This window comes from Symphalangus syndactylus, chromosome X (assembly GCF_028878055.3).
Source record: "Symphalangus syndactylus isolate Jambi chromosome X, NHGRI_mSymSyn1-v2.1_pri, whole genome shotgun sequence".
Taxonomy (NCBI): Eukaryota; Metazoa; Chordata; class Mammalia; order Primates; family Hylobatidae; genus Symphalangus; species Symphalangus syndactylus.
In genome coordinates this window covers 157,808,184-157,821,041 of record NC_072447.2, presented here as the reverse complement: position 1 = coordinate 157,821,041, position 12,858 = coordinate 157,808,184, and the positions used below count along the sequence as shown (strand labels likewise).

The window sequence follows — 12,858 nt, the reverse complement described above, 5'->3', positions numbered from 1 at the left end:
TATAAACTTCAACCTAAATTTCATACCTTACCAAAAAAAGTCACTGAAAATGGATAATGGACTTAAATGTAAGCCACAAAACTATAAAACTTTTTTAAAAACATGATAAAATCTTTGGATATAGGTTTCAGTAAAGGGCTCCAAGACTTGACATCTAAAGCACAATCCATAAAAAAACTTGGTAGATTGGATTCATCAAAATTCAAAACTTGTACTCTGCAGAATATTGTCTTATGAGGATGAAAAGACAAGCAACAGAGTGGGAGAAAATACTTGTAAACCACATATCTAACAAAGAATTAGTATGTTAAATATATAAAGTTCTCAAAACTCAACCATAAAAAATGCTGAACAATCCAAGTAGAAAATGGGCAAAAGACATGAAGAAACCTTTCACCAAAGATTATATACCAATAGAAAATAAGCACATGAAAATATGTTCAATATAATTCATCATCAGAGAAAGGCAAATTAAAATCACAATTAGATATCACCACAGACCTGTCAGAATACCTGACATAAAAAATAGCTAAGATAAAAAATACAATACAAAATGCTGGAAAGGTTGCATGGAAGCTCGATCTTTCATACATTGACGGTGGGAATATAATATGGTACAGCCACTCTGGAAGACAGTGTTGTAGTTTCTTAAAGTATTAAATATGCAAATAGCATATAACCCAGGAAATGTACTTCTGGGCACTTAGGCCAGAAAAATTAAAACTGGTATTCCCAAAAAACACATGTGTACAAGAATGCTCATAGAAGCTTCACTGACAATAGAAAAATACTGAAAACAGCTCAAATGTTCTTCAGTGGGTTATTGGTTGAACAAACTCTGATACATACATACCATGAAATACCACTCAACAATAAAAAAGAATCAACTATTGACACACACAACTTAGATGGATCTAACGGGAGTTAAGCTGAGTAGAAAAAAAGCCAATCCCAAAAGGTTACATATTGCCTAACTCCATTAATACAACATTCTTGAAATGACAAAGTTATAGAGATGGAGAACATATTAATAGTTGCCAGGTGTTCAGGAGGAGAAAGGGAAGTGAGTGTGGCTATAAAGGGGCAGCAAGAGAAAGCTTGTGGCAATGGAAATGTTTACGTTTTAATTGTGGTGGTCATTATACAAAGTTACACATATAATATTTTATACAATGACACACACACATATGCATGTGTAACTGGTAAAATTCAAATATGCTCTGTGGATATTACCAATGTAAATTTCCTGGATTGATATTGCACCAGAGTTAGGCAAGATTTAACATCAGAGGAAATTGTGTAAAGGGTACACGAGGTCTCCCTGTATTTTTTGGAAATTTCCTGTGAATTGACAATTATTTCCAAATAGAAGGTTAAAACCAAAGAAATATATGACCATAATATATGTAGGCCTATTACTGGATTCTGAGCTATTTTATAGACTTATTTGTTATTTCTTACTCTAATACCACACTGTTTTGATAAGTGTAGTTTCACAGTTAGTCTTGAAACCAAGAAGTTCTATAACTCCTCCTCTTTTTAAAGTTTTGCTAGAAACCCCAAGACATATGTTTACCCATCTCAACATCTGCACAGATTGTCTTCTCTAACGCCTTGCTCCATAGATTTCAGATGCTTCTGCTACCTTGAGCTCTGATCTTTTCCTCCTTCGTTCAATGAGACTGCAAGCTCAGCTTGGAATCTAGCTCTTGATGCTGGGATCAGAAAATAGTCACCAGGCAAAGAGCTAAGGCAGTCTTGGGGCTTAATTTGTGAGTTTCTCTTTTCCTGGGGATCATAATCATGGGCTGACTATTGCTCAATATCTTTAAACAGTTTCCTTGCATATTTTATGCAGTTTTATGATTTTTCTAACGGCAAGAGTGCTGGTCCAGTGTCATTCCCAACATAACTTTTTTTCCTGCTTAAATCAGTCAGATTCAGCTTCTGTTGCATGCAACTAAGAACCTTGACTGATACAAGCCCTTATTTTATGCCATGTCCTATGATATGTGCTTGGCATTTATTATGTGATTTAATCTTAAATTAGAGAAATAATTCCATGTGGAAACTAGAGAAATGGGCAAGAAGCATTTCTAACAGTGAAGACAAGGTTGAGGGGAGGGAGGTTGCAGTGAGAGGAGCATTCTAGATGGAGGAAGAACTTATAGATGCACAAGAGAATCAGCATGCAAGAAATAAAGTATGAAAATTTTGTCATCTTCAAGGGAATTCTTCTGAGACCTTTATAAATTATCCTAATCCAATAAAACCACTATACATAGAATTTCCTCCATAAATGCAGTAAAGTACAATTGTTTATATAGTAGGATATTATCGGACGGTTTTAACTTTCCCACCCCTATTAACATGGGTACTAGTAAAATAACTAACCATCCTAGTTTGCCCTGGACTGTTGTGGTTTTAGCACATTACAGGGAATTCCTCAGCCCCAGGAAAACTGAGAAAATTATCCTTTGGTATATGTGACATCGCTCACCTAGCTACAGTTGATTGGTCTTGGGTGGCCACCAGATTCAAACTTGGCCAATAAATCCCTCATAGATTTATGGAGATAGGACCATAAAGGTCTATGGCAATCAGGGAGTGCCTCTCAGATCTTTCAAGGGAAAACCTACTATGAGGAGTGGAGTCAGCTAACAGTCTCCAGCTGGAGCACTTTTGGGATATTTTTGCATCATTTGATCCAAGGCCATTCCCTTCCCAGGCATCTCCAGCCAATCTCTGAGCACAAGAGGTGTACTAGGGCTGTTTCTGTCTAACGCAGGATTCCTCTAATTAGCAATCTCTGTTGGGGTGGTTGAGACTTCCATAGAGCTGTACTATAATCTCCTCTTTATCTTGCCAGCCATTACCCACGATAGATCTGTAGATTTGTAACTCCATCTCAGCATCTACTTTTCAGAGGACCTGATCTGGCTTAGTGTCTCTCTTCAGTGGTTGAATCTGTAATATGAAAATCTAGGAAGGTGTCCGTAACCATATCTACTGTTAGATGGACCTTGGGAAACAAAAAGAGCTTGAGAGGAGTGAGGAGGAAAGCAAGGGAGGGAGCGAGGGAGACAGAGAGAAAGAGAGAGAGAGAGAGAGACCAGATAAATGTGTAGGGAAGAATAGGGGTAAAAGAATGATAGAGTCAATGTCATTGGAATCCTTGTTTTTGACGATTCTTGAGGCCTAACTGTACCTTTTTAAAACTTTTGATTGTTCTAATCCTTCTTGAGTTCTGTGAAACACCTTATTATCTTCCTGTAAATGACTCTCTTTTGCTTGTTAGTTTCAGGTAGGTTTTGATAACTTTTAACTAATGAGTCCTAACTAATACTTCTTCACTGCAAAATTAATTGTATAGGTTACTATGTTTATGCTGAATCACATTTCTGTTGAGAGTCAGAAATGTTCACATCCCCAGAGTCAGAAATGTTCATAAACCCAAACATAAATTAATATACCCTTCAGCTTTACCAAATTTTTGTCCACGAGTAGGTGAGGAAAATTTTGTATGGTCTAGATGATTTCTGAAAAGTTTTAGCATTTATTTGTTTCTCTATAGAGTACATAGCAGGATTCTTGTCACAGACCAAAGCTTCAGCCAAATTCAACATTGCACTGTGTCCAGAATATTTATTTTCTGGCTAAAAGTCACTACTTTTATTATAAATCTTCCTTCTTTAATTTTTTAACTCTTTCAAAGATCACTAGTAGTTAGTTCTTTTAAAGACCATCTTTGATAAATCGAAGTTCAAAATCACAATTAACACATAGTTTTAACCACATTTCAAGAACTCAAGGTTATGAATATGATTAGAGATCATTAAAGCTTCATTGAGATGCTGATAAAACAAAGGTGTAGATGTTAGTCAAAGATGATGGCTCTCAGACATCATTTAATACAGTAGTCCATGCAAGAGATGGTGATAATTTGGCCTAGAGCAAGGGTCTAAAAATTATTGCCCACAGGGCAAATCCTGCCTCTTGCCTGTTTTTGTAAATAAACTTTTATTGGAACATACCTACACTCATTCATTTATGTATTGTCTGTGACTTCTTTCACTCTATGAAAGCAGAATTTAATACTTGGAGACAGAGACTGTATATGACTCAAAAAGCCTAAAATATTTACCAGCTGACCCTTCACAGAAAAAAAAAAAAGCCAAACTCTGGTCCTAAATGTTAGCAGTACAGTGAGGGACAAATGCATGAGCAGATTATATTTTGGAAGCAGAACAAGAACAAGTTTGGTGTGTTCTAGGAACAGCTGGTGTGGCGGGAACATAAAAAGACCCAGATACTATTGTTTTTATCTATTTTGTTTTCTAGCACATTTGTACCTATTGCTTTTATTCAGCTATTCATTCATTCCAAAAATATTAAGAAGTTCCACTCTGTACCATACACCATGTGACCTGCTACACACACACACACACACACACACACACACACACAGAGAGAGAGAGAGAGAGAGAGGAAACAGTGAAATATCTGACTTTTATTTTATTACAAGTAAAATTTATATTTTATTAAAAGCAAAATATCCAGGCTCCCTAGAGTCTGGAGCCAGATTACCTAGGTTTGAATCTCAGCTCTGAAATTTAACTGCCATGTGATCCTGGTGAAAATTGCTTAACCTATCTGGGCCTCAGTTGCCTTATCCTTAAAGTAGAAATAATATCATCTACCTTAAGTGTTTGATATAAAACACTTAGCCCAGTGTTTAGCATATAGTGCACATTTTATAAATGTTGTTTACTATTAATAAGGAAACTTGCTTCTTTTACTGACTCAAACAAACAGGTGTTGTCTATCAACCTCTTGCCTTTTCTGAGTACTTTGTGTTGATTTCAGCTTAGCTTTAGTGAGCTCATTCACTGTAATTGCTACAGTTATTATCTTCCTATTACAGGACATTGGATCATGCTGTTCTTTCTGCACAAAGCTTTTTTCGTTTTCGCATTTGCTGGCCAACTCCTATTTGTTCTCCTATTTCTTCATACAGTAGGCACTCATTAATGTTTATTCCATGAATGAATACCAGCCAGACTAAATCTAGATTCTCATTGTACTTAGTTTTTCCTCTTTATGTTACATTCACACTCTGGATATGTCCTTTTGTTTACACACTGGTTCTAGAAATTTTTCAACAAATACTTATTAAATATATAGACATTTTAGACTCTGTGCTTGGAGAACAAATATGAAAAATACAAGTTTTCTGCTCTCAAGAAGCTACTTATTCATTAGAGGACAAAGACATGCAGAAAGAGAAATTATAATCTAGAATAAGTGGTACTCTTGAGACCTGTACGAGATTCATTGGGAATACCGGACCTAGGGAAAAAAATATACAAACTTATCTGGGAAAGACAGGGAAGGCTTCACAGAGAAGGTGCTATCTAAATTGAGTTAAAAATAACGAGTAGCCGTTTTCCAAATAAACAAGTGCCGGGTAAGAGCATTCATGGCAGAAGGAATTCCAGGGCAAAGGTGTGGAGGCTTTTTCCTCTTTTGTTGATCCTGACTTCTACAAACCAATTCCTTTATTGCTTTTTTGACATTAGATTAACACTTTTAATCTCGAATAAATATAATACTGCACAATTTCCCATTTTCAGTATATATGCATTTGATTTTTTTTGTTGTTCTTACTCTCATTTTTTTAATCTGCCTTGGATTTTCATTGCACATACTATTTCAGTATACTTTTTGGTCCTTCTTTGTAGTATGTATTGTTCTTAAATTTTTACCTGCATAAGGTGTTCATTCCTAATGGGTATTCCCTTCTAGTGCTCACTGTGTGTAGCACTGTATCTGGACCCTGGGTTCAAGATGCTCAGCTGAATCGATGGGAGTAATGAGCGGCATATGACTTCCATAAACTCAAGAAAGTGGTGGAAAGGTAGTAGAATTTTAGTTCTAGTAAACCTCGATAAAGTACCATAAATAGAAGCGTAGTGGGGGGACTCAGGAGGAGCACTGAAATGGCAGGCAGGGGACCCAGGTTTTATAGCTTTATGGGCCTGTTTTTTCTCATCCCTGCACCTATGGCTTCAAGTATGTTCACTAAAGGGGATTGAATAGAGTGCCCTGGTCCAGTCCTTCCGAACGGGAGACTGACGCCCTAGCACCGGGCGAAGTCCCGGGCGCCAGAGGCACCCACCCCGCAAGGCCGGAAGGAGTGGGGCGGGGCCTAGAGGCTCTCCGCTGGGCCCGAGCGGGCTGGGGGAGGGGAGCGTGGGGCCGACAGTTTTGGGGGTGAAAAGGCAAAAAGCGGGTGAAAGGCTGCCTCCCGAGGCTCTCCTTGCTTGGAATTCTGCCCACTCTGCGGAGTTAGGAGTCACGACCTCCAGCACAGGTGGGTTCCGTCCCGTGGGTCAGGGAAGCTGTGTCCCCATGGGTGCTACGGGTGGGTTTGCCCAGGCGCTCGCTTTCAGGCCTGTCGCAGTGGGCGGCGGAGGCTCTCACCCGGGCTGCTGGGCCCAAGGGCGGTGGTACTCACCTTAACCCTGGCGGAGAAGAAGGCCACTCCTGCCTTGCTGCAGGGCTGTCGTCACGATCTGTGCCAGTTGCGCGACACAGTCTGCCCGGAGATCAGCGTGAGGCCAGATGGGCCTAGCGCTCAGGAAGAGCTGGAGCAAGCTCGCGTTGGGACTGACGCCCAGTGTACATTGTTTCAATCTCGGTCGGACTTTACAGCCCTGGATCTGTCACTGACTTGGTGTTTAGCTTTTCAGCGAGTCCCTACCCTCTCCCTGCCTCACTTTGTTCGGCAGTACAGTGGAAGGTGGAACTCAGCTGTCTGCAAGATCTTGCAGCACTTTCTTTCGTTCTCATATCCACTAATGTTCTCTGCCCAGATTTTACCCTTTGTCTGCCCCCTCTGGAGCAAGGCACTGGGTAAGTTAGGCTAGGAAGTTTTCTTTCTCTTCCGAAAACAATTGAAAAGCCTTTAAATACTCCTGACTGCCCTGGAAACGACATTCAAACCATTAATTGAATTTGGTCAACTCTGAAGAATGGGTTTGTGAATGCCATACTATTAAACATTTTAACTAGATGATTGCCTAAAATGATGTGTGTTGAGTGGACATAGTACACTGCCTAGCAAAAGTCTTATGATAAATGATTTGGGTGCTTTAACTCAGTCGCTGAAAGAAAAACTTGAGCTCTCATATTTAAGAAACACTTTCATAATCCACTCCCGTACAGTAGTCTTTTAGAGTTACTTGTAGCTTGGTTTGCCCTTTCAGGACACACTGTAGTAAAAATTACATACAGTTTATTTTACGTTAACTATAAAGACAAACAAGGACTATAAACATTATGGATCAACATTTTGATGTCAACTTCTGGTTTCTCCTCATTAAGGAACTGGTGGTAATGATAATGGTTAACATATATTATGCAAAATACTATAATTTTCACAACAACCAGAAGACGTTAAGTAAGGTTATTTCTTAAAAGACTTATACTTTATCTCATAACCAGTGTGATGAAGGGAATGTTTGCTGGGGTGGTTGAGTCTGGGAGCTTGTTTAGTGTGCCCCACCTAGCTCTTTATTTCTTGGAAGCTTGGACTGGAACAGATCACTTCCTTGTTTTGGCGTCTGTTTCAGGAACCGCCGTTTGTTCTGTATTTCTGCTTGTCAACCCTGGGAACAACAGTAAAACCAGCCAAGTGGATCACTGGGTGTTTACAATGTTTCTGACAGCTGTATCTGATGCCTCCAGGGGCTGGGAGGGGGACCCCAGGATTAAGAAACCTCTTTGGTGGAGTCTCTTCCTGCAAACTGAACACGGATCCATCAGTTGGACACCACTGTGATCCCCTTTCTATAACACCAAGCATTCCCCATGCTCATATGGGCTGTACATGGACCTGCCATTGCCCCATGTAAAGATTTACAGGATAAGAGGCTCTTGAAAAAACCCAGCCTGCTCCATACCTGTAGGTTCTAGGGAAGGAGTGGCTGATATGTGGGTGAGTGTTCTTCTGCATGAGGGAAAGACCTTATGATTTCCCAAATGGTTTGAAAAGTGAGAAAAAAATTATGCTGGACATCTGCTGAGCCAACCTGAAGGGTGAGTTTTGCACTGGCTTATGTGGCAGGACCTGGTGTCTGCCTTGCTTAGCCATATTTTTACTCTATTCATCATACTCTGTTCGTTCACTCCAAAGGCAATCAATGAATGTCAACTCTGTGCCAGGATGCTGATCCATTCACTGAGATTGGCAGCACAGGAGGACAGCCAGTTCGGGAGGACAACAGGAATTCAACTTTAAGCATACTCAGTCTGAGGCCTCCTCACCTTTCCCCACTCCCTATATCTAACTGCTACAAAATCTTGTCACTTCTACATCCTGAATATTTTTAAAAAATCCATCCACTTCTCTTTGCCCCTATGACTACTCCAAATTTCAAGCCAGCAATATTCTTTTTTAACTGATTTAAAAATTTTTATTTTAAAAGACCAAATGGTTGCATGACCCTCGACTCTCATGGGAAAACCACAAGCCTTACTATCACCACCACCACCACAGCAACAACAACAAACAGCCTAATGACCTCTGTATGATCCCTAATAAACTGTCAAAGTAAAGAGACGAATGTTCTCTTTTTTTTCTTGATGCTCAATGTGTTTAAAAACATATTTAGGATAATTAACGTGCCCTAAAATTCACGTATTTAAAGTGATTTTATAAATTTATTGGGTGGTGCAACCATCACTACAATCCAATTTTAGAACATTTGCATCACGTCAGTGACATCTTCCTTGCCCATCTGCAGTCAGTCTTCATTACCACTCCCAGCATCAGACAACCACTAATCTATTTTCTGTGCCTATGGATTTGCCTATCCTGAAAATTTCATCTAAATAATGTCTCCAAAGTTTATTAATGTTGTGGCATATATAAATACTTCATTCCTTTTTATAGCTGAGTGATATTCCTTTACATCAGTGTACTATATTTTGTCTATCTAGTCATCAGTTGATGGACACTTGGATTGTTTCTGTCTTTTGGCTATTGTGAATAAAGCTGCTATGAACATTTGTGTATAAGTTTTTGGGTGGACATTCGTTTTCAGTTCTCTTGGTTAAACACCTATGAGTGGAATTACTTGGTCATATTATAACTGTATGTTTAATTTTCTGCCAAACTGTTTTCCCAAGGGGCTGTACTATTTTACAGTTATTAGATTTGTATGAACCACCAGCAATGTATTTCTTCACATCATCACTGTATTTTTTATTTCCCCGTTTTTTTGTTTTTTTGTTTTCAAATGTGTAGCTATTCTTGTGGGTGTGGAGTAGTATCTCATTGTGATTTAGATTTGCATTTCCTTAATGGCTAATTGAGCATCTTTTTATTTGCTTGTTAGATATTTGTATATGTTCTTTGGAGAAATGTCTCCTCACATATTTTGCCCATTTCTGATTAGATTGTTTGCTTCCTTACTATTGAGATGTAAGAGTTGCTTATATACAAGTCCTTTATCAGATATGTAGTTTGAAAATATTTTCTCCAAGTCTGTGGTTTGTCTTTTCATTTTCTTACTACTGTATGTTGAAGGGCAAAGGTTTTTATTTATTTTACTTTTATTTTAGTTTCAGAGGTACGGGGCAGGTTGGTTCTATAGATAAATTGTGTGTTATAGGGGTGTGGCGTACATATTATTTCATCACACAGGCAATAAGCATAGTACGCAATAGGTAGTTTTTTGATCCTCACCCTCCTCCCAACCTCCATCCTCAAGTAGGCCCCCGTGTCTATTGTCCCCTTCTTTGTATCCATGTGTACTCAATATTAGCTCCCATTTATAAATGAGAACATGTGGTGTTTGGTTTTCTGTTCCTGTGTTACTTTGCTTAGAATAATGGCCTCTAGCTCCATCCATGTTGCTGCCAAGGACATGATCTCATTCTTTTTATGGCTGCATAGTATTCCATGGTGTATGTGTACCAAATTTTCTTTATTCCATATACCACTGATGGGCATTTAGATTGACTCCATGTCGTTGCTGTTGTGAATAATGCTGTGAGGAACATATGCATGCGTGTGTCTTTATGGCAGAACGATTTATATTTCTTTGGGTATATACCCAATAATGGATGGCTGGGTCAAATGGTAGTTCTGTCTTAAGTTCTTTGAGGAATTGTCAAACTGCTTCCCACAGTGGCTGAACTAACTAACATTCCCACCAGCAGTGTATAAGTGTTCCCTTTTCTTTGCAACATCACCAACATCTGTTATTTTTGACTTTTTAGTAATAGCCATCCTGACTGGTGTAAGATGGTACTTTATTGTGGTTTTCGTTGATTAGTGATGTTGAGCATTTTTTCATATGCTTGTTGACCACATGTATGTCTTCTTTTGAAAAGTCTCTGTTCATATCCTTTGCCCACTTTTTAATGAGGTTGTTTGGTTTTTGCTTGTTAATTTGTTTAAGTGCTCTATAGATTCTAGATATTAGAACTTTGTCAGATGCCTAGTTTGCAAATATTTTTTCCCATTCTATGTGTTGTCTATTTACTCTATTGATAGTTTATTTTGCTCTACAGAAGCTCTTCAGTTTAGGTGCTATTTATCAATTTTTATTATTGTTGCCATTGCTTTTGATGTCTTTGTCATGAAATTATTTGACAGGGCCCATGTCTAGAATGGTATTGCCTAGGTCTTCTTCAAGGTTTTTATGGTTTTAGTTGTTACATTTAAGTCTAATCCATTTTGGGTTGATTTTTGTATATGGTGTAAACAAGGGGTCTGGTTTCTATCTTCTGCACACAGCAACCAGCAATCCTAGCAGCATTTATTGAATAGGGAGTATTTATCCCATTACTTGTTTTCATCAGTGTCAAAGATCAGATGGCTGTAGGCATACAACTTTATTTCTGGGCCTCCATTTTGTTCCATTGGTCTATATGTCTGTTTTTGTACCAGTACCGTGCTCTTTTGGTTACTGTAGCCTTGTATAGTTTGAAGTCAAGTAATGTGATGCTTCCAAGTTTGTATTTTTGCTTAAGATTTATTTGGCTATTTGGGCTCCTTTTTGGTTCCATATGAATTTTAGAATAATATTTTTTTAATTATGTGAAGAATGCCATTGGTAGTTTGATAAGAATAGCATTGAATCTATAAAATGCTTTGAGCAGTATCACTATTTTAACAATATTGATTCTTCCTATCCATGAGCATGGAATGATTTTTCATTTGTTTGTATCATCTCTGATTTCTTTCAGCAGTGTCTTGTAATTCTCATTGCAGATATCTTTCATCTCCCAGGTTAGCTGTATTCTCAGGTATTTTATTTTTTTTATGGCTCTTGTGAATGGGATTGCATTCTTTATTTGGTTCTCAGCTTGGACATTATTGATGTATAGAAATGCTACTGATTTTTGTACATTGATTTGGTAGCCTGAAACTTTGCTGAAGTTGTTGATATGATCTAGGAGATTTTTGTCAGAGACTATGGGGTTTTCTATGTATAAAATAATATTGTCTGCAAACATAGATAGTTTGACTTCCTTTCTTCCTATCTGGATGCCTTTTTTTTTCATTCTTTTGCCTGGTTGGTCTGGCCAAGACTTCCAGTAGTATGTTGAGAGTGGGCATCCTTGTCTTGTTCCAGTTCTCAAGGAGAATGCTTCCAGTTTTGCTCATTCAGTATATGTTGGCTGTGGGTTTGTCATAGATAGCTCTTATTATTTTGAGGTATGTTCCTTCAGTGCCTAGTTTGTTGAGGGTTTTTAACATGAATAGATGCTGAAATTTATCAAAAGCCTTTTCTGCATCTATTGAAATGAACATGTGATTTTTGTTTATAGTTTTGTTTATGTGATTAATAATGTTTATTGATTTGCATACATTGAACCAACCTTGCATCCCAGGGATAAAGCCTGCTTGATCTTGGTGAATTAGCTTTTTGACATGCTACATTATTCACAGGTATTGGCCTGAAGTTTTCCTTTTTTGTTGTGTCCTTGCCAGGTTTTGGTATCAGCATGATACTGGCCTCAAAGAAGGAGTTAGGGAGGAGTCCCTCCTCAATTTTTTGGAATAGTTTCAACAGGAATGGTACCAGCTCTTCTTTATATGTCTGGTAGAATTCAGCTATGAATCCTTCTGGACCTGCGTTTTTTTCTAGTTGGTAGGCTTTTCATTACTGATTCAATTTTGGAACTCGTTATTGGTCTGCTCAGTGTTCGAATTTCTTCCTGGTTCAGTCTTAGGAGGTTGTATGTCTCCAGGAATTTATCAGTTTATTCTAGGTTTTCTAGTTTGTGTGCAGAAAGATGTTCATAATAGTCTCTGATGGGTTTTTTTTTTTTGTATTTCTGTGGGGTTGGTGATGATGTCCCCTTTATCATTTCTGTTTTTGATTACTTGTGTCTTCTCCTTTTTTCTTTGTTAGTCTAGCTAGCAGTCCATCTGTCTTACTTATTCTTTCAAGGAACCAGCCTCATTGATTTCATTGATTTTTTTTATCATTGAATGCTACAGTCTTTCCTCTTGATGCTGTTTTAGCTATGTCTCAGAGATTCTGATATGTTGTATTTTTGTTGTCATTAGTTTCCAAGAATTTATTGATGTCTGACTTAATTTCATTGTTTACTCAAAAGTCATTCAGGAGCAGGTTGTTTAATTTCCATGTAATTTTATAGTTTTGACCAATCTTCTTGGTATAGATTTCTATTTTTATTGTGCTGTGGTCTGAGAATGTGGCTGGTATGATTTTTGTTTTTGTTGGTTTTTAAAATTTTTAATTTGCTGAGAGTTGTCTTATGGCTGACTGTATGGTCGATAGAGTATGTGCTATCTGCAGATTAGAAGAATGTATA

The 12,858-nt window shown here is 38.0% G+C and overlaps 2 protein-coding genes across 5 annotated transcripts in view; one reads left to right on the top strand and one right to left on the bottom strand.

Moving 5' to 3' along the window:
• SPRY3 (sprouty RTK signaling antagonist 3) overlaps positions 1-6,568 on the bottom strand; it is a 159,370-nt gene extending 152,802 nt beyond the window's left edge. The window contains exon 1 of the mRNA XM_063634660.1: positions 6,518-6,568. The gene's annotated coding sequence lies outside the window, so the exon portion shown is untranslated. The remainder of the gene's footprint in view (positions 1-6,517) is intronic.
• Positions 6,184-12,858, top strand: part of TMLHE (trimethyllysine hydroxylase, epsilon) — a 95,110-nt gene continuing 88,435 nt past the window's right edge. For 2 of the 4 annotated variants that reach the window (XM_055269460.2, XM_063634656.1), the window contains exon 1: positions 6,184-6,373. The gene's annotated coding sequence lies outside the window, so the exon portion shown is untranslated. The remainder of the gene's footprint in view (positions 6,374-12,858) is intronic. The other 2 variants (XM_063634659.1, XM_063634658.1) reach the window with 2 other exon arrangements.